Source organism: Rhipicephalus microplus, chromosome 1, assembly GCF_043290135.1.
Source record: "Rhipicephalus microplus isolate Deutch F79 chromosome 1, USDA_Rmic, whole genome shotgun sequence".
Lineage (NCBI taxonomy): Eukaryota > Metazoa > Arthropoda > Arachnida > Ixodida > Ixodidae > Rhipicephalus > Rhipicephalus microplus.
This window is the reverse complement of record NC_134700.1, coordinates 236,189,340-236,195,339: the sequence shown is the minus strand read 5'-3', so window position 1 is coordinate 236,195,339 and position 6,000 is coordinate 236,189,340.

The following is a 6,000-nucleotide window of genomic DNA, read 5'->3' as shown; positions in this document are numbered from 1 at the left end:
AAAAAGATGGCACCGTTCGATTTTGCGTGGACTATCGCCGCTTAAACAAGATTACAAAGAAAGACGTCTACCCGCTACCACGAATAGACGATGCTCTTGACTGTTTACAAGGCGCCGAGTACTTCACATCCTTGGATCTGCGTTCTGGGTATTGGCAGGTGCCAATGGCTGAATGTGATCGCCCTAAAACAGCCTTTGTAACGCCAGATGGCCTGTATGAGTTCAAAGTCATGCCATTTGGGCTCTGCAACGCGCCTGCGACGTTTGAACGCATGATAGATACCATATTGCGGGCCCACAAGTGGAAAACTTGCTTGTGTTACCTAGATGACATCGTAGTCTTTTCAGCTGATTTCCCGACACATCTTCGTCGTCTCCACGAGGTTCTGGCGTGTCTAGCTTCTGCAGGCCTACAACTTAACACCAAGAAGTGCCACTTCGCAGCCCGCAAACTAATCATCTTGGGACATGTCATCACAAGAGACGGTGTTCTTCCGGACCCCGATAAGCTTCGAGCTGTCGCTGACTTCCCCATGCCCACATCACTGAAAGCCCTAAGAAGTTTCGTTGGTCTTTGCTCTTACTTTCGTCGCTTCGTGCGCAACTTCGCGTCCATCATTGCACCTCTGACTAGTCTGCTTTCCAACAGCAAAGGTATATCTGCATGGTCACCTGCATGTGACGACGCATTTCACCAGCTGCGCCGCCTGCTGACCTCGCCACCTATTCTTCGCCACTACGACCCTACTGCTGCCACAGAAGTTCACACTGATGCAAGCGGCGTTGGTCTTGGCGCAGTTTTGGCACAACGGAAAGGTACCCAAACCGAATACGTAGTCGCTTATGCAAGTCGCGCTCTTAAGAAGGCTGAATTGAATTACTCCGTGACAGAGAAGGAGTGTTTGGCCATAATCTGGGCGCTTACGAAGTTTCGCCCGTACCTTTACGGCCGTCCTTTCGATGTGGTCACAGACCACCACGCTCTATGTTGGCTGTCCACCTTGAAAGACCCGTCCGGACGTCTGGGCCGTTGGGCACTTCGATTGCAGGAATACGACATCCGTGTCGTATATCGTTCCGGTCGCAAGCATGCGGACGCCGATGCACTTTCCCGATCGCCATTAACACCAGATGTGGCTTCTCTGTCACCCCCTTTTACCACCTTGTCACCACTCGACAGCACTGACATGCTTTCGGAGCAGCGTAAAGACCCATACCTTGCCTTGTTAGTCGACTACCTTACCGATCCATCTTCTGTCCCTTCCACGAGAGCGGTACGCCGGCAAGCAGCCCACTTTTCCTTACGTGACAACATTCTGTACCGCCGCAACTACACGCCTGGTGGTCGGAAGTGGCTCCTTGCTGTCCCAACTCATATGCGCTCTGACATCTGCATGAATTTCCATGCAGATCCCCAAAGTGCTCACGCAGGTGTCCTGAAAACCTACGAACGGCTGCGCCAACGCTATTACTGGCGAGGAATGTATCGTTTTGTGCAGAAATACATTCAGTCTTGCACCACTTGCCAACAGAACAAAACACCTCCGCGGCACCTTACCGGCATGTTACAGCCGCTGCCGTGCCCGGCTCGCCCATTCGACCGCGTGGGTATAGACCTCTATGGCCCACTCCCATATAGTAGCTCTGGAAACCGGTGGATTATTGTCGGAGTCGATCATCTGACACGCTACGCTGAGACTGCAGCTCTAACGGCAGCGACCGCCCACGAAGTTGCACTCTTCATTCTCCGCAGCTTCATTCTACGCCATGGTGCTCCGCGGGAATTACTCAGTGATAGGGGTCGAGTGATAGGGGTCGGTGGCGCAGACGCTGGTCAGCGCGGAGCTTGCGGACCTCTGGTCGGCCGAACGCTTCGGTCACGAGGGTCTTGAAGGTGGACCAGCTGGCGATGGCGGTTTCGCGGTTGGTGAACCATAGCTTGGCGACGTCAGCCAAGTAAAAGATGACATAGGCAAGCTTGGAGTCGTTGTCCCATTTGTTGCTGGCACTCACGCGTTCGTACAAGGAGAGGCAGTCTTCGACGTCTTGCTCACCACTGCCGCTGAAGATTGGTGGGTCCCGCTGACGGGTAGCACCGGGGCAGGTCGACGGGGCAGCCGATGGTGCTGGCTGGGCTGGGACGGGCTGGTGGGCGACTGCGTCAGTCATGTTTCGCGGTAGTCTTTCAGGCAACTTGCGAGAGCGGAGCTCCAGGTCTTCTTGGGGATCTCAGCACCCTCCACCAAATGTGATGACGTTTATTCGAGCCGAGAAGTCGCAGCGAGGTCGCAACGGAAAGTGGGCGTACGGCAAGTCTGGCAGAGGCGGCACAAACTCTCGCGCAAGCAGAGCACGGGCTTTTCGTTGTCTTCCGAAGGCGCATACGCGTTGGTGCGTATGCTCCACTACACTTGTTACATAATTATCTGAAGAAAACGAGGCTTAGCTACGCTATGCAGCAAGGTTATGGGTAAAAACAAATATGCTTTGCATAGTTTGCGTTCGTGCAAGCACTTTCCTCTTCGGTTCAGTGACAAATGAAAGAAACCACGAAGTTTTTCAGTGTCCACGGAAGCTCGGATTTAAGTCGTGCTATGTCATTGTCGCTTTCATGCACCTTAAGAAGTAAAAACGAGGAGTAACAATGTGAAGACGGTAATAACCACCTATCATTCGATGTTGTGCTAGACGTTGCTGTTACTACTTAAACGTGCACATATTTTTTAAGCGTTTAAGTTTCGATTCATTTTGTAATGTTGTCGTAAGAGTTGACTGTAGACATGGAGTTGCGGAGTTGCGATTGAATAAAAGTTATGTTCCCATGGAGCATAGTTTTTTTAACAAGTTTCATGGTGGCTACAATTACTGTTTTATATTATGCCATGAGGCTGCAGTACAATTGAAAATAAAAAATACGGCCTGTAATTACGCTGCACAGCGTTGGTTACAGGCCTGAGCCAAACTTAATGAATGATGCGTGGTGGTCGCAAAAAAATTACTGAGCACAGCAGGAGCAGCAACGTAGCACAAGCGATTGACTAAGGCCGTGGGAAGCGACAGCTGAGTGGGTGGGCAGTGCTTCCGAACCACCTTCGCAAATATTTGACACGCATGATGGTTTTTGTTTTTTTTTGTTTTTTTTTTGCTGGGACATGTGGATTTTGGTGGTTGTTTCCAGAAAACAGCAGAACGTTATCAAAAGAAAGGTTTTGTAAACAATTCAGGATGCTGTCTACCACATCACCAATCCATCAACACGATTTGGACGGAAGAAAAACTTTTATGCTTCTTTTTTTTTACTAAATTTTCAGCAACGTTGGTCACCACACTAGGAAAGGCAAATATATGCATGACCTAATCATATTCAAGATGTGTTGCATTCACTCCATCTTCTCCGGTTTTCGTTCTTGATGGTATCTTGTTCCTTGCATAGGTTAAGAGAGCGAAAGGAAACCCAGACAAGTAAACAGAGTACTTATACCGGCTGTCAACCGTTTCACGTTATTGTGAAAACACGCTAAGATACCTTGAAAGTGGTTACACAGCGGAGGTGAAAACTATTAACACCTTTAGTGGCCCATCTGTCAAGTAACAAAGCATATTTAGTCAGAAAAAATTAGTTGCAGAGATAGTTGCAGTTCTTGTCACAATGATCGATGGCAAGCTAACATCTGGCGAACGTGTTGGGATCAACTATATTATGCCCAATCATTGGCTAGCGCAGACCACACGAATCGCCAGTCTTCCTTAAAAACCCGGTTGCACCTTCTTGTCTTACGTTTCTATGCCCTACGTTTAAGGGATTTAATATTGAAGCGGGCTCTTCCATGGGATTATTCCTGATCGCTCATACATTATTTGTATCCCAAAGTAAACTCCACTCCTGGATCCATGATTCCGTTAGTTCCCCATGTTGCTTCATCGTGAAGTGCACACAGACTCTTCCTCAATTGCGTACGATTTACACTAAGCAAACAACAAGTGCCGACATTAAAAGCATAGCAGTGAACGAGTGCACTCTACTGTATGCAGGCCCCGTCCACTCTTTTGTTAGGGCTTTTTCTTACGATTAAACGCTGCAAGCGCATTAGCCGCTGTCACCATGTTCACGTTATGCCTGGCATGCTTGATGCTCACGCTTTTTGTAGTCCAAATGAAAGTGCAGGAACAATGTAACGTTTAACATCCAAAGAAAAAGAGGATGTTGCCGCTGTGCAGTGAGAAGCGATCGTAAAAAAAAAATTTTTACGATGGACACGACAGAAATACTTCCCAGGGCAACAGTAAGGAAGCGTCGGCCTTCGGGGCCGTTCACGTGGGAACGCGAACGAGGAACAGCCCTTGATTGCACTCATGGCGGAAGTGAACAGCGACTCAACCAGAGACACTGGCGTCGCAAAGGTTGCTTATCTTGCGCACCTAAAAAGTTTCACGTGTGCTTGAAGTCTCTGGGGAGCACAACCTTCCAAGAAGTAGCAAATGCGACGCATGGGTCAGGATCCCACAGGAGAAAAAGTGAGTGAAACAACGATGCAAGGTTAACGACTAGAAGTGATCACGTTTCTTTTTCTGTACTTTGACGCTCTGGAAGAGGTGAAGTTGTTAGTACTACACTGTGTTTTATATATAACCCGCCACTGTGATCTAGTGGCTAAGGCAATCGGCTGCTGACCCACAGGTAGCGGGATCGCATCCTGGCCGCGATGGCTCTATTTTTGATAAAGGTGAAAATGATTGAGGCCCGTGCACTTAGATTTAGGTGCACGTTAAAGCACCCCAGGTTGTCGAAATTTCCGGTGCCATCGACAACAGCGTCTCTCATATTTATATCACGGTTTTGGGATTGTTAACCCCAACAATTATTATCACTGTTTTATATATAAATGCTGAGATTACAAATTGTGTCAGTCGTGCACGTATTTTACACAACGGGACCATAGACGAACAAATCTCGCTCATGAGTCTAATCACACGGTCTTAGTATGACTCAGATGAGCTGTTGTGTCTGAGTGTGTTCGCGTGAGTAATATATTGGTGAGCTTGTGTCTCAGTGAGTCTGGCTTTAAAATAATTTAGTAAGTCTGAGCCATAGGAAGCCAAAGTGAGTCATAGTCAGTCTGAAGGCGCTTCGCCTTTTATTTTCAACATGTGATCCTATCTACCCTTCATCGACAATAATATCAGCCTTATATCGTTTTACCTATATAATCTAGTCTACACACACGCCACAGCGCACTAGCGTTCATGCATCACTTTAATATTCGATTTTCACAGATGAGAAATGGGGGATAGGGTAGCCCCAACCTCGCCCCTCACATCAAGCTTTTTCACGGGAATTTTTCAATGAATATATCGCGGGTGAATTGCGTGTGTCATAAAAATATTCTTACTGAATTGAAATCATTGATACCTCTTTTTTGAGGGCACAGGACTATGAGGCGTATCATAAAGCACCAATTACGTGAGAATAATGACATGAAAGAGCGTTGACATGACCGAAAATGCAGATTTTACGCTGACGGACTGATGAGTCGACTAACTCGTGAGTCGACACTCAGATTCAGGATTAGCTGTGAGTCGGAGTCCGAGTGTTTACGAATGAGTAATACGTCGATTAGTTTAAGTCCGAGTGTGTTTAGTTGAGAAGAAGTTTACTGAGTCTGAGTGCAAGTGAGTCTGGTAGACGAATCTTTTGGTGAGTCTCAGTACGATTGAACCCTGACAGAAAAATATATTTCTTGAGTGAGCCTGAGTGAACTATTTTTTGCCCTTCTATTAATGCGACTGTTATGCGTGTCTTTTTTTTTAGACGAGCAAGGGAGGACAGCCACACCACGGGCTTCAGATTCATGCACAATCATATACACAAATAGGCGCGCAATGATTTTTTTTTAAGGCGGCTGCATTTTCGATTGAGGCGAAAATGCTGTAGGCCCGTGTGCTCATATTTGGGTGCACGTTCAAGAACCCTATGTGGCTGAAATTTACAGAGCCCTCCAC